The 14,545-nt window shown below is 35.8% G+C and overlaps 1 protein-coding gene across 19 annotated transcripts in view; it reads left to right on the top strand.

Moving 5' to 3' along the window:
• Window positions 1-14,545, top strand: part of SOX6 (SRY-box transcription factor 6) — a 657,692-nt gene that overhangs the window by 140,435 nt on the left and 502,712 nt on the right. For 18 of the 19 annotated variants that reach the window (XM_049890540.1, XM_049890534.1, XM_049890527.1 and 15 more), the window contains exon 2: window positions 1,083-1,154. The gene's annotated coding sequence lies outside the window, so the exon portion shown is untranslated. Of the gene's footprint in view, window positions 1-1,082; window positions 1,155-13,876; window positions 14,061-14,545 lie in introns of those variants that run through there. The other variant, XM_049890529.1, reaches the window with a different exon arrangement.

The raw sequence follows: 14,545 nt of genomic DNA, 5'->3' as shown, positions 1-14,545 counted from the left end.
AGCCTGTGACCTTTTGGAAGTTTCCTCAACTATTATGGCCATTTGTGCTATAATTGTGAAGTTGAGAGTGGTGGTTCTTAGAAATGATGGTTATCCAGATCCATTTTTTTTTTTCCAAAATGAATTTTATTTAAATGTAGTTAGGTCTAACTAACCTAGATGTGCACTGGCTATGTTTAGAAAAATGCAGACTGAATCAAACCAATGCCTAAAGCCTAGGAAAGATTCTCACCTAAATTAAATTAGGAGTCCAAATTCCATTATTATTTTCAGATGAACACTATCCATAGCCATCTTCACATTTTGGAAAGAATACAGCCTCTATAACAAAGTTTCTTTGTTTTCACAGAACAAAAATGTGCTGTATTTAGACTAAACAATAAAAATAAACTACCAAACTACCTTCTAATGCATGGAGGTTCTGGAGAGAGGAAACCATAGATATTTAGAGGCATAAAGTGACTCATTGTGCTAGTTAAACTTTTTTTTAATAAGGCTAACTCTGTGTATTTCAGTTGCATCTGTTACCTCCTCAGCCAGAACTGATGTGTGTGCAAGCAAAATAATTTTGGGTTGATTTGTGGCTTTTACAGAATTCATTGTATGTAACCTAAGCTTCTAAATGGGTTGCACACCTTAGATAGAACAAAAACAGCATCTTTTCTTATTTATTCATCCTACCTGCAAGGTATTCCTGTTGAACACACCAAAGATAATCTCTGTGAAGCTAGTTTATTTTAATTTGTAGGCATAAATTGATCACGTTTTTCAATGTAATGTGTAAGAGTTTTTTTTTTTTTTTTAATATCTCTCTTTGGTTTTACTTACTCATACTTTTAAACACCTACTTTATTACTGACACTTTTTAAAAAAAAGTCAAAATGCATGACGATGCTGTGTTCTTAGATGTGGAACAATTGAATAATTGTTTCTTTTGGTGTTATCATCTTGGAAAAATTTAGATGGGTACAACTGCCTGGGTTGAAAATAATATAATTTGTAGCCAGAAATACTTCTTTAATAAAGCATATAAATGCAATTTATTTATCCTTTCTCATTTTGTTTTCTGTCCAAATTTCCAGGTCATTTTCATGAATTCAAAGGCAATTTATCAGTGATTTCCGGGTGCTGGGGCTGATTTTTTGTGCGTATTTGTAAGTATTGGTTTATTTACTACTCTTCCCATTGTGTAATAAAAAACAGTTACAGTTTATTAAGAAGTTCTTTACTCCATTTGTGCCTGCATGTTTATTAGTTTTTTGGTAAGTGCTTTATTCAAACTATTGCTAGTATTTGGGAAGTGAAATTAAATGTAAAGCCCTTACACTTCAGAGAGGATTTCTGTTTTCTTGGGTGGAGTATAGAAAAAATACCAGCAGATGAAAAGGGTTTGTTGTGATTTCCAGTGAACTAAATCAATAGCAGAGCCCATTACAATACCTGAAAGAATAAATAATATCTTACTTCTTGGGGATGGGGCTCAGTTGCAGGAGTGGGTTACCTTAAAGGTTCTGGTATATATGCACATGAGTAATTTATCCTAACTTCTTAAAATCTTCTGATTGTCTGAACTTGAAGAGTGCTTTGTGCCTGTGCTCATAGAAGAGGTGTGAGATGATACAGAATTCAAAGAGCTCTCAGTACATGAGGAGATTAGGTACTAAGGAATCAAAGACTAATTTGGTGAATATACTATTTATGAAAAATGGTGATGTTCCTGCCCTCTTCACCATCCAAAAAGCACAATTATATTTATAAATAGTATTTTGGAGAACAAAGGTACCTTTTCTCAGGGAAGAAGTTGAATTTCAGGAAAAAAAAAAAAGGGACAAATTTTAAAGTTACTAAAGTACTTTAAATTAATTGATATACACTTGTTAATGTAGAAGTGGTTGAGAGAATGTGGCAGATATTTAAAAAGTCTCTGTGAGTATAAGCCTATATTGAGTTTAAAATATATTTATATGAGTACACTGTTGTAAATCATTGCCATTGAAAGGGCTTTTACATTGATAACAGCAACGACATAGGACAATTTTCCTCTGTTAGTGTACTCCTATAAAGGAGTTTTAGTGAATTTACTTGTAGGAAAGTATTTGAAAAAAAAAAAGACATTATAAATTAGAGTTTAAGTGATTTAGTATTTAAGCAGAGAACATTGAAAATTTATTTAAAACCAGCTTTACCTTTCTTTTAGTAGTAGCATTGATTGGGTCAGGCATTTTAAACAAAATTAAAAAAAAAATAAATGTACACATTTAAATATAGTCTAATATGTTGTGTGTATTTTTAATGTTTTAGGAATGAATAAGTCTCCAGTGTTATTTTTATGAAATTGTATCAATTTATATTTTGTTATTTGATGGTTTAATTCATATATAAAACACAAAAGTTGTATAAAAGGTGTGGTTAATTTGGATTAAATATGAGTTTTAGTTTGTGCAAGATATCATGGTGATAATTAGGAGGCAAAGAAAATGGAGAAATAAATGTAAAGTATCTTTGAAGGGCTCTTTGTGAAAACTGATGATTCTAAGGACCTGAGTTTATTTTATTAAACATCTGAGTGAAGGAAATAATTTTGAGCTGTCCAAATCTTAGTTGCTGTATTGTTTCTTTCATCTTCTTTCTCTCTTTATATCAGTTAATCATTCCCTTTTGAAAGTTTTGGGATGGTTAAAATTTATAAAATGACAAAATAAAGACAGTTTTCAGCATTTCAACCAAGATGACCTTCATTATATAGTATACGTTTTTTTATCACCCAAAGGCTCTGTTCACTTCTTTCCATCTACCAAGACACATATAGATTAGCTTTGAGTGGCGGTGATCCAATTAGCTGAGATTCTTCTCAGGACCTAATTAAAGAAGAGGCCAAGATTAGAAGAAGGAATAGTTTTTGGTGGTTATTTCTGGGATTTAACTTAAAAAAACAAAAAATTCTACTCAGATTTTGTCTGGTCATTTAGGCAAACTTGTATCAGTCATACAGGCCTAAAGCAATTATTTTCCAGCCTAGAGAATTTACATATGCTAATTTGGGGCATGGAATTTGCTGTTCCTTTTGTCAGTGGTCTCAAGCTTTATTAAGACCATCTCCTGATTGTAATACCTTATTTAATAAATGTAGCAGGATACTGTAACTAAGGGAAGTCAGATGAAATTAGCACAACATTCAGAATGCTTGAATTCCCAGTTCTTTCAATTATTGCAGAAACTGTCTATCACTTACACTGAATGATGAGGCAGCTAAAACAATAGAATTATTTATCTAGTTTGGCCTAAGAATAAGCAAATGGGATCAGTAACAATGGCTTCTTTTAGGAACCTTAATTTCTGTGTCCTGAAGTTGCTTATTTGCTACATGATCTAAGGCAGAAAGTTATACCTCATGACTATGGGAAGGTTTCTTAGTAAGGTGTGCAGGTCTGTGAGATAAGGAAGGTGGGATATTGTTTTGCACATCCATAATGAATGGGCCACACCAAGGGTGTGTGAGAACCGATTGGAATCTTACCTACTCACGTCCACTGCCCAGGTCAGAAGAGGAAAACACCGTGAAGGAAAATGGTTATCTTTTCAGAAGCTGCATGTTATAGTTCTTTTTTTCTCTCTTGCCTCTTTAAAAAATAAAAACCGTGCTTACCTTTGTCCAAAGTGGGTGTCGTATAAAAAGCCTTTGTTTTGCATGTTAATATTCCACATATTAATTTTTTATCTTTAATTAAAAAATAATTATGTAATTCTGACCATTCAGTTTTACAAAGGCAATACAGGATTGGTTAAAAAAAAAAAAAAGTTCATTAGATACCCTGCTTTTTCAGGTTACCTAAGCTTTTTTAGTAAGTTTGATAACTAAGTCCCATTTATAAAATCTGTCTATGTTCATGATATGTAATTGCAACTTTTTTCCTGAGGTCTCTGCCAAGTATTTTATTGTCTGATACAAAAAGTGATTATTGCTTACCCAGGCTGGAGGCAATAATAATAACAGTATCTTAAGTTGGTATGACACATGCTTTTGCAGACATTAGGTTTACTGAATTTTATGAAAAAACAGAACAGAACTGTGAGGAGCGTAGGAATTATCCTCATTTTTGTAGAGTAGCAGGATGCAAGCCTAGGGATTCATGGTATAAATTCAGTTCACTTCCCATAAGACCAAGCTATCCTCTCAGAGAGAATTTTAGCTCTCTTTGGTGGTATTTTTGATCATTATCTCAGTCTTCACTTGGTTGCTGTACAAATATTTTCAAAAAACTGAGATGGAGTCAGTTAGGGAGGAGGTTATAGTGAACCCTCTGCCACTTCATTTCCTCATGTTCCAGGACCATTTGCTACTCACTGGTATTTTCCTATCACCCTTTTCCAAAACTGCCACATGTCATGCTTCAGCTGAAATTTTTTGAATTGCACAGATTTTTAGGAAACACAAAAAGAATCACAAATTCATCTCTTTGTGGTATTTTAAAATGGAAAGAAATCTGTTTCAAACTGAGCATGGCTCAGACCAAAGCGCCCTCAGTGGGAACCTCTGATTTTAAAGACAACTACGTCTAAGTGCATTATCTTTAAAAAATATTATTCTAGGCTAATCTTGACATAGAGCAGGTAAATAAAAAAGATGAGCTGTGAAAATCCACAAATAGGGCTTGAATGCCATTTTCCATGACAACGGGAGCTGCCCCATGAAAGCATTAATGCTGGGAATGTAAGGAATTTAAAATTGTGCCTTCTCAGTTTTCCAGTTGTGTGCTCATGTTAATTAGAGATATACTGACATTTGAAGTATCTACATTAATACACATAGCTACTATACATTTGTGAACTGTGGCCAGAAATCTGCTTTAATTGAAAGCAGTTTGCTAATCTGAATGTGTATATCCATTACATTTTAAGCTTTCAAGTTTTATGTACTGGTGTCCTTAGATACTTACTCTTTCTGCTGTCTGTACTTTCTGTTTCTAATTTATACCTGAAAGGACAGCCTGGCCTATTTTAATCTCCTAGCAGTATTTTCAAGCAATATGATGGAATTTTGAGGAAAAAACTGTTTTTAATAGCATCCTTTATTTACGTAGTTTTGAATCTCTTTTCCTTCCCTGCCTTTCTCAATGGCTGGTTTTTCTTGCAAACCTTTAGAATGGTCTTCCACAGAAATAAGGTAGGATTTAGGTTTCTGGAATTTGCTTCACTGGCTATATTTAAGCACAAAAAAGCCATTCTCCACGGTCATACTACGGTTTTAACTAGAAAAGCCCAGTGTTAGATAGCCTGGTAGGGTACAGGGAAGGGGAATTCTGGTTTTTCCAGTGTAGCTGAGTTTTATCCTTCTGTCTTGTCAAACATGTATCTTAATTTTTGGTTTGAAACTATGTTCACAATAGCTTGATGCCTTCTTGAGGTCATCTTTAGCCCTAGGATTATTATTATTTTTTTTTGCTTTGTCTGTCTTACCCTTAAAGTTAAGGCCTTAGACCTGGTTTTTTTTTTTTTTTTTTTTTGCAAGCTTGTATTTCTTGAGAATCTGCCTGTCAGGATTTTTAACCTAATTGTTTTGTACTTGTTGTCTAATGAGACTCCCACACTCACTTTTTTGGACCAGCCCCTGAATATTACACAAGACCAGTTAGAAAGAAGCTTCCTTTTTGTAATACCAGAACAAACTGCTCTAAAAAGTTTGTAGTACTCTGGACTTGTTTCATTAAACAATTTACTGGCACCATTAAACCACCAAGACCTGGGACCATTAAAACTTACTCAGTACTATTATTATTATGGCCCATTTTACCCTTTATTACTTTTTTCACTGTACCAACTTTCTCTGTTCTGTATTCTTTCATTTTGCTTACTACATATTGTGCCATCACAGCACACTCGGTAATTTCAAGTTAATTGCTCAATTATCAGTGATAGTCATGAAGCACTTGAAACATGCGCAGTGGAAGAATTTAAAAATTTCAAAATAAGTTGGTGTGTCATAATCTTAAATATGAAGCATGCCAATATGTGCAGGCATAAAAATACACAGCCTGAGCTAGGCATTTCAGGGAAGGCAAAAACCTACTCTTAAAATCAGGGCTTTTGTCTGGTATTGAAGTGTTTCATCTTCACTAATTTCAAACATGTCTAAATTTGATCTTGGTTTACTTTTCAACTCTAAAAATTTTGTCCTGGTTTATTAAGAAAAAGGGAAGTAAAGCTATATATTCTGTTTGGATGTTTTACTGGAACCTCACAATCACGATATTCACTGTAGAATGGAATTTGGTGTGAGGTGGATCCATGTTGGATGCCAATCAAGGAAGCTGACTTACTGAAGAAGTGGAATGATCTTTTTATGTTTATTCACTCATAAGGCAATCCTCTGGTCACAGGACAGGACAGTGTTATATTTACTGAAGTAAAAAGCAAACAAACAAACAAAAAACAAAAATTATGAGAACAGTTACACTTTGGGGACTTATTCCGATTCCCACACAGTAAAATTCTCACTTGCCTTTAAGATAACTTACACATTATGGCAAAATAATTACTGTAACTCTTTTGGCAACTAGGCAAACTATCATTAATTTTTGTATTAGTATTCACTTTAGGATTTTCTCTAAACTAATACAGTGCCAACAGCTCTTTTTTTAGATGCTATTTTGGTTCTTTCACATTTTTATTGTACTGTAGTAAAGCTGAATTTACTGGCTGCATTTGAAGGTGGAGTAGAGCTGTGCAAGAGTCGACATTAAAGTGATTCAGTGTCCACTGGAGAAAAATTCTTCCTAAGATAGGAAAAAATGTAGGACTTGGGGGCAATTTGCTAAGAGCTGCTAATAAATTTTGAGTATTTCCCCCAAAAGCTGCTTTCTTAACTTGTTTTTAGTCAAGAAGATAGTCTTAATCATCTTACAGTATTCTTATATAAATTCCATTAATATTTAAAGGAATTAAGTGTATATAAAAACTAAAAAGTGTATATAGAGAGGAGGAAATAAGCCATTATTTGAAGTGAATGGTGGTCTCAAATATAAAGAAGTGAAAGAGGCAATAAATGCACCAGTGGTGCACAGCTAGCTATTAATTTTACAATGCAATGATCTACAAGATGTGAAATATAATTTCTATGATTCAGGACAAGGTAAAGTCATTGATTACTTAAGTATTTAAACAGACATATTTTGCAGCTATTACGTTTATTAAAGATTGTTTGAATAATGGCAAAATCTAGTTCATTTTGTTGTATGCTTGTCTCTGTATATCACTTTCAGCATATAGTTTTACCTGAATTACATACTTCATGTTATTTTGGAGTATGAATATAAACCCTTATCATTTCATCACATTGCTGTCAGCTCCAAATCATCAAAATGTGAGTTAAATATTGCCAGTAAAGGTAAAACATTTTCTGCACCCTGCATCTCCCCCCACCCTTTATGTATTACCTATTTCTTACTGGAGTTTTTCAAAGATAGTGCAAAAAAATAATTTCCAAAATATCAGCTTTCATAAATAACTGGCAAAAGGGACTTACCTTAAGATTTAATCAGTCACAAAGAGTTTGAAATGATGATGTAATGCTTGTTGTTATTATTATTTGCATAGCACTGAGGGCTTGGCACAGTGCTTAAAAGAGAAGAAAAGATGGTCTCTGCCATAAGGGCTTTTACAACTTGATATGTTACTAGAGAGTTTATGTGGGTGGAGTTTTCTTTGGATAGAAACTGTACTGGAGTTAACTGTTTCTCTTTGTTTTCAGTTCACTCAGTTTCATATCAGTTTAAGTGAATAAATTCATTAATAAAAGCAAACTTTCTATTTTTATTTCACCCCTGGGCTCTTTTATTGTCTTTGGACCACACAGGCACAACTAAAAGGTATGTTTGACAGTTAATTATTATTTTTTCCTGTTTGATCCTGGCTTAGTAGATAATTAAGCAATAGCATTAATGGAACCCAAGCCTGCAGAGTATAGATTTTTTTTTCAAAAGCTATGGCAAGCTGGTAACAAGCCCGTGGCTTGGCTTTCATTATGGCCACTAGTATTCAGGGTTTCAATGCACAAAGTGAAGAAAAAATTCAGATATGTTATTCTTCCTGTGAATATTATATTTCTTCCTTTGTTATGTATATAGAAGACCATTAATTTGAGTGGGTTATTTGTAAGTGAGATGGGTCTCACATAACTTGATATCTGATACAGCAGTAAGTGCAGACTCATGGAATGGCTGACAGCTTTCAGGGATTGGAGACATTGTGGGCTTTGTTCCTGATAGTGGCAGTATGTGGAATCTACTGATTATGTTGATTTTGTGACTACTTACAGGGAGTTTTCCTCTGGACTTGCAGTCACAGGATAGCCAAGGGGCAATATCTGGGGGAAGGCTGAGAAAGTAAGACATGCAAAAAGTGGGTGTAGACAACTGAGTTGAGTTTCAGAAAACCTTGAGAGCCTGAAGCTTTTTGAGAAGATAAGGTTGAACAAATAAATACCTGTCCCTCCAATTGATTGCAATAGTTGGAAATAGGAGAAAAATAAGTGAGACAAGAGATTATTGAAATTGGAGATTTTTGTAGAATCAGAAAATGGTTTTGAGGACTGGTTTTAAAATGTGGAAATACTCATTTGGATCAGACAGTAGTATAACTTAACAGGAATTTTCAGTTTTTTCATCCCTAATTTGTTTCAAGTTTATTGATTTAAATTCAGTGCATTTAAAGTACAACTGCAAGACCTTTGGAAACCCTAGTGGTGTAATGGTTAAGAGCTACAGCTGCTAACCAAAAGGTCAGCAGTTCGAACCCACCAGGCGCTCCTTGGAAACTCTATGGGGCAGTTCTACTCTGTCCTATAGGGTCACTATGAGTCAGAATCGATGGGACAGCAACGAGTTTGGTTTTTTTGTTTTGCAGGACTTTAGGAAATCGGTGCCTCTCTGGCAAAAACCAATGAGAACAATTTTGCTTTACCTGCATAAAGATTAATATAAATTCATAGGAAAATAATCACCTATGTATCACACACTGATATTTTACATGTAAGAACTTTAGAAAGATCTCATTCATTGTAACTATGACCAGGAATCATCTTTAGATATACTAGACCAAAGAGTCAAATGAATTAGGTTGCAAATATGTTATATGATGGTTTTAGCTTTGGAGGTTAGGAAGCTGTTTGGAATTATATTTCTGCAAAATGACTTTTAGTAGAATTTTCTTCTTTCCTTCCTTCTTCCCTCCCTCCCTCCCTTCTTCCCTTTTCCTTTCCTTCCCTCCTTTCTCCCTTCCTTCTCTCCTTTTTTTTTTTTTAATTTAGAAATAGTTTGTTTTCCATTAGTTTGTATGCTGCTTGCCAAGTTGTAAGATAATACTTAACACGTGTCTGTTAAATTGTATGCAGGGTCACATTTTGACTGAAGAGTCTTGTTTGGATTTTTTTTATATGAACTGAGGGCACCTTAGTTCACTCTGCAATCAAAGAAACTGAGGAACTGTTTTACTATCAAAGGGAATAAAGAAGGATAATTAGTAAGAAACTGTAATCTTTATTGATCAGCATTTTACTAAATCTGGATTTGGATTTGTCAGATTTTAAGGCTTGTTGAAAGATTGCTATCTATGAACAGGGTAGAGGAATAATTATGGTCTAAAAAGAAATTTTTGAAGTTTTTAGAAAGAACTCCTACAGTGAGATAGTCTATACAGCCATAAGAAAAACCCTTGGTGTGTTTCTCTTGCAGATCATCCACACAGAGTGAATTAGTCTCAGTTCTTGATGTTGGTCATTTCTTGAGAATAGTTTGATGTAGGAATAAAGGGGACTAAATATCCTATCCAAAAGGGTAAAGTTTTTTATAAATTATCTCAAGGATACTAAGCAGGAGATCAAACCCAGATATGCCTGAGAGAAGTTTGTGACTTGGTGAAGGATGTGATTATACAGGAAACTGATACAATGACAAGCTGCGTAGCAGTTTGAAATGTCTAGAAGGAACGGGTTGCCACTCCCACAATAGCACCTAATAGCGCTCTAACACCTGCCGGTATCTGTGATAGAGACAGGCAGTCAGGGCTCTACACTTGGTATAGAGAAGTTCAGAAAAAAAACTGTTGCTTGCACTGAGTGCCTGTGCTGTTCTAGGTCTTGTGGTAGGCACTTTTATGGTATTTTTTTTAACCCTTTCTGTAACTTTTTAAGATAATTCCTCATACTGTGTTATTGTCTGTATATTCTGATTTTTTTTTTTTTTGCCTTCACAGCACTTAAAATGATGGGTAATTATCATTGTATATTTGTATATTTAATGCCTCTTTCCTTCACTGCAGCCCTGATGCTCAGAGGCTAAGAGCTCAGGCTGCTAACCAAAAGGTCAGCAGTTCAAATCTACCAGGCACTCCTAGGAAATCTTATGGGGCAGTTCTACACTGCCCAATGGGGTTGCTATGAGTCGGAATCAACTCGAGAGCAATGGGTTTGGTTTGGTTTCGGTTTCACTAGACTTAAAGCTCTGTCAGGGCAGATAGAGACCATGACTGTTTTGTTCAAACATATATACCCAGTTTCTAGCACAGTGCTTACACATAATTAATTCCCCCAAAATGTTTGTTGAATGAATGAATAAATGAACAAAAAACATATAAGAAAGAAGGAAGGAAGAAATGGAAGGAAGAAAGGGGCAGAGCTCAGATTCGAACATTGTCTGACTTTAGAACCCATCGTTTCCCACTCCAGCTCATCAGTGTGGTATTATTTTATTTTAGAATATACCTGATTATAAATGTATCTGATAAAATTTCCATAGGTTCAGCTGCCTCAGAGCGTGTCAAATATTTGTCCTCAGAACTGTTCTGAGATTGAATGCCAGGAAAAAGGCCTATCCTCCTCTTTTTCTCATCCTGTTGCAGCACTGCAGCTGTCTTATGCTAACTGTTCTGTCCAGAAATACAGATCGCAACTCCTAGATGTTTTTGGGTTCCTAGCCCCTCCCATAAGGAGTTCTGGTGGTGCAGTGGTTAAGTGCTCATCTGCTAACCAAAAGGTCGGCGATTTGAACTCATCAGCTGCTTAGCCCCTCCCATAAGGAGTTCTGGTGGTGCAGTGGTTAAGTGCTCATCTGCTAACCAAAAGGTCGGCGATTTGAACTCACCAGCTGCTTCATAGGAGAAAGAGGCAGCAGCCTGCTTCTGTAAAGATTTACAGCCTTGGGGACCCTATGGGGCAGTTATACTCTTTCCTGTAGGGTTGCTATGAGTCGGAATTTGACACAATGGCAATGGTGTTTTTTTTTTTTTTTTGGTTTAGTCCCTCCTCTACAAAGAGAGTGCATTTCTCTCTTTCCTTCTCTGATTGTCCCTTAATTTAGATCCTTGTGCTACTAAACGGACTTTTTGTAATGGGCAGAGTGATTATTGCATGCTCTGCTCAGTTGTCTCTTGGAAGAGTGGTATGTCACCGTGATTCACAGAGAGCCTGTTAGAGAAGCTGGACTCCACAAAGGAGTATTCAGCCAGATGGATGTCAAGCACTGGGGCTTGGTTTGGTCTTTCACCAGTGAGATCTTTCCATTTACCACATTTTTGCTGCTTGAGTTTTTTCCTTAATATTAATAAGTATCATTGTCAAGAAGTTTTTTGTTTTGTTTAATTTTTGTTTTTCCATGATGCTAGTGATCATTTTCATTTCCTTTTATTTCTGGTGCCATCTTTTAAAGAGCCTTAATGTGTCTTTCCACTCTACTTGCTAGGAGGGAGGAAATGTAAGCAGGATGAAAGTAAATGCAAGGTTTGCCTAATCTCCTAGTGCAGAAGGGTCTCATTGTATGTAGGCTTTCAGCAACGCTATGTAGCCTAGAAGGCATACATATTAGGCTTTGTAGTTAGATCAGACAGGAAGTGTGTATCCCCTAGATATATTGAATAGATTCATATTTAAACCTTGAATCAACTTAAATTGTCCTATATAGACTCCTAAGAGGGTGCAAGAAGCAATAATCATCTTTACCTGGACCATATTGATAACCTGGAAGCTCTGATCATATAGGAATTTATAATTTGAAGTCCATTTGGCAGCATAAGGACCTAAATTAAGGGACAACCAGAGAGGGAAAGAGAAATGCACTCTCTTTGTGATTTGATGCAGCCTGTCCTATTTGGAAACTAGTATCTTAGCAAGGAGTGGTTTGACCCATTAGGATCTTTATGTTGGATGGTCTGTTCAGCACCAGTTTAACTCAACAAGTTCCAACGTGGCCTCTGAAAACTATTTAAAGATGTGATTATCTGTTTTCCCAGTTATGGCAAATCCTATTTTGGTAGCAAATATTTTCTTCCCAGGAGGATACTTAGTATCTGTCGAAATTAATTCAACTCCACAAATATAAACTGAGTACTTATATATGCAAAGCAAAGCATTAAATGTGGCATTAGAAATAAATGTAAATGTACTAAGTCCCTCCCTTTGAGAACCTTAGGGTCTAGACATAATTATTGTTGTTGTTGTTAGGTCCTTGAGCCGGTTCTGACTCATAGCGACCCTGTGTACAGAAGAACAAAATGTTGCCTGGTCCTGCACCACCCCCGCAATTGTTATACTTGAGCCCATTGTTGGCAGCCACTGTGTCAGTCCATCTCATTGAGGGTCTTCCTCATTTCCGCTGACCCTGTACTTTACCAAGCATGATGTCCTTCTCCAGGGACTGATCCCTCCTGACAACATGTCCAAAGTATGTAAGAAGCAGTCTCGCCATCCTTGCTTTTAAGGAGCATTCTGGTTGTACTTCTTTCAAGACAGATTTGTTCATTCTTTTGGCTGTACATGATATATTCAGTATTCTTCCCCAACACCGCAATCCAAAGACATTAATTCTTCTTCGGTCTTCCTTATTCATTGTCCAGCTTTCACATGCATACGATGCAATTGAAAATACCATGGGTTGAGTCAGGTGCACCTTAGTCTTCAAGGTGACATCTTTGCTTTTCAACACTTTAAAGAGCTTTTTTGCAGCAGATTTGCCCAGTGCAATGTATTGTTTGATTTCTTGACTGCTGCTTCCATGGGCATTGATTGTGGATCCAAGTAAAATGAAATCCTTGACAACATCAATCTTTTCTCCATTTATATGGTGTTGCTTATTGGTCCAATTGTGAGGATTTTTGTTTTTCTTTATGTTGAGATGTAATCCATACGGAAGGCTGTAGTCTTTGACCTTCATCAGTAAATGCTTCAAGCCCTCTTCACTTTCAGCAAGCAAAGTTGTGTCATCTGTATAACACAGGTTGTTAATGAGTCTTCTTCCAATCCTGATGCCCCGTTCTTCTTCATATAGTCCAGCTTCTCAGATTATTTGCTCAGCATAAAGATTGAATAAGTATGGTGAACGAATACAACCCTGATACACACCTTTCCTGACTTTAAATCATGCATGTCCCCTTGTTCGGTTTGAACGACTGCCTCTTGATCTATGTACAGGTTCCTCATGAGCACAATTAAGTGTTCTGGAATTCCCATTTTTCTCAATGTTATCCATAACCTGCTGTGATCCACACAGTTGAGTGCCTTAGCATAGTCAATGTAACACAGGTACACATCTGTGTGGTATTCTCTGCTTCCAGCCAGGATCCGTCTGACATCAGACATAATTATTAGACTCTCTTATTTCTTATGTCCTTAGTGCCTAGCCCAGTACATGGCTCAAAGGGGGGAATTAACAAATGTTAATTGAATTGATTATTGTAGAGGAGATAAGCAGAGGAGAGGAGAGGTAATTTCCTATGCAGATTATGTTAAATGCCTTAATAGAGACAAAAACAATGCTCTGGGGTTCAAAAGAATTACTCATTAAGAAGAAAGACATTAGGAAGCAGACTTTAAAAAAGAATTGTGGTAAATATATATGTAACAAATCTTTGCCTTTTCAACATTCTTCACATGTACAATTCAATGATGTTAGTTATGATTGTGTTGTTCAACAATTACTATTATCCATTTCCAGATTTTCTCATCACTCTTAACAGAAGCTCCTTGTGCCCTAAGCAATGAGTCCCTCAGTTCTCCTCCCTTCCACCTGCCTCCGGTAAACACTAATAAACTTTGGTCTTTATACACTTGCGTATTCTCGATATTTTATATAAGGGGAATTATTCAATATTTGTCCCTTTGTGACTGACTTATTTAACTCAGCATGATGTTTTCAAGGTTCATCCATGTTGTGGCACATATCAGGCCTCATTTCTCTTATGGCTGAGTAATATTCCATTGTATGTATGTACCACATTCTATTTATCCATTTATCTGTTGATGGGTATTTAGGCTATTCCCACCTGTGGTTATTGTGAACAGTGCTGTAGTGAACATTGGTGTACAAGCAGACTTTTTAATGTTCTTTGAAAGTTAGGTAGAATTTTATCAGTGTAACAGAGGATGAAGAAAGATGAACACCCCTGATAGTGATGGGAATAGCGTAAGTATGGGTGTGGGACAGTTGAATGGAAACAGTAAGTATGGGGTAGGGAACAATGAGATATGCACTTGGCTGAGATACAGGATAGAAGATTTAGT

This window comes from Elephas maximus, chromosome 7 (genome assembly GCF_024166365.1).
Source record: "Elephas maximus indicus isolate mEleMax1 chromosome 7, mEleMax1 primary haplotype, whole genome shotgun sequence".
NCBI classification, from domain to species: domain Eukaryota; kingdom Metazoa; phylum Chordata; class Mammalia; order Proboscidea; family Elephantidae; genus Elephas; species Elephas maximus.
The sequence above is the reverse complement of the archived record's forward strand: the minus strand, read 5'-3'. Positions and strand labels throughout refer to the sequence as shown.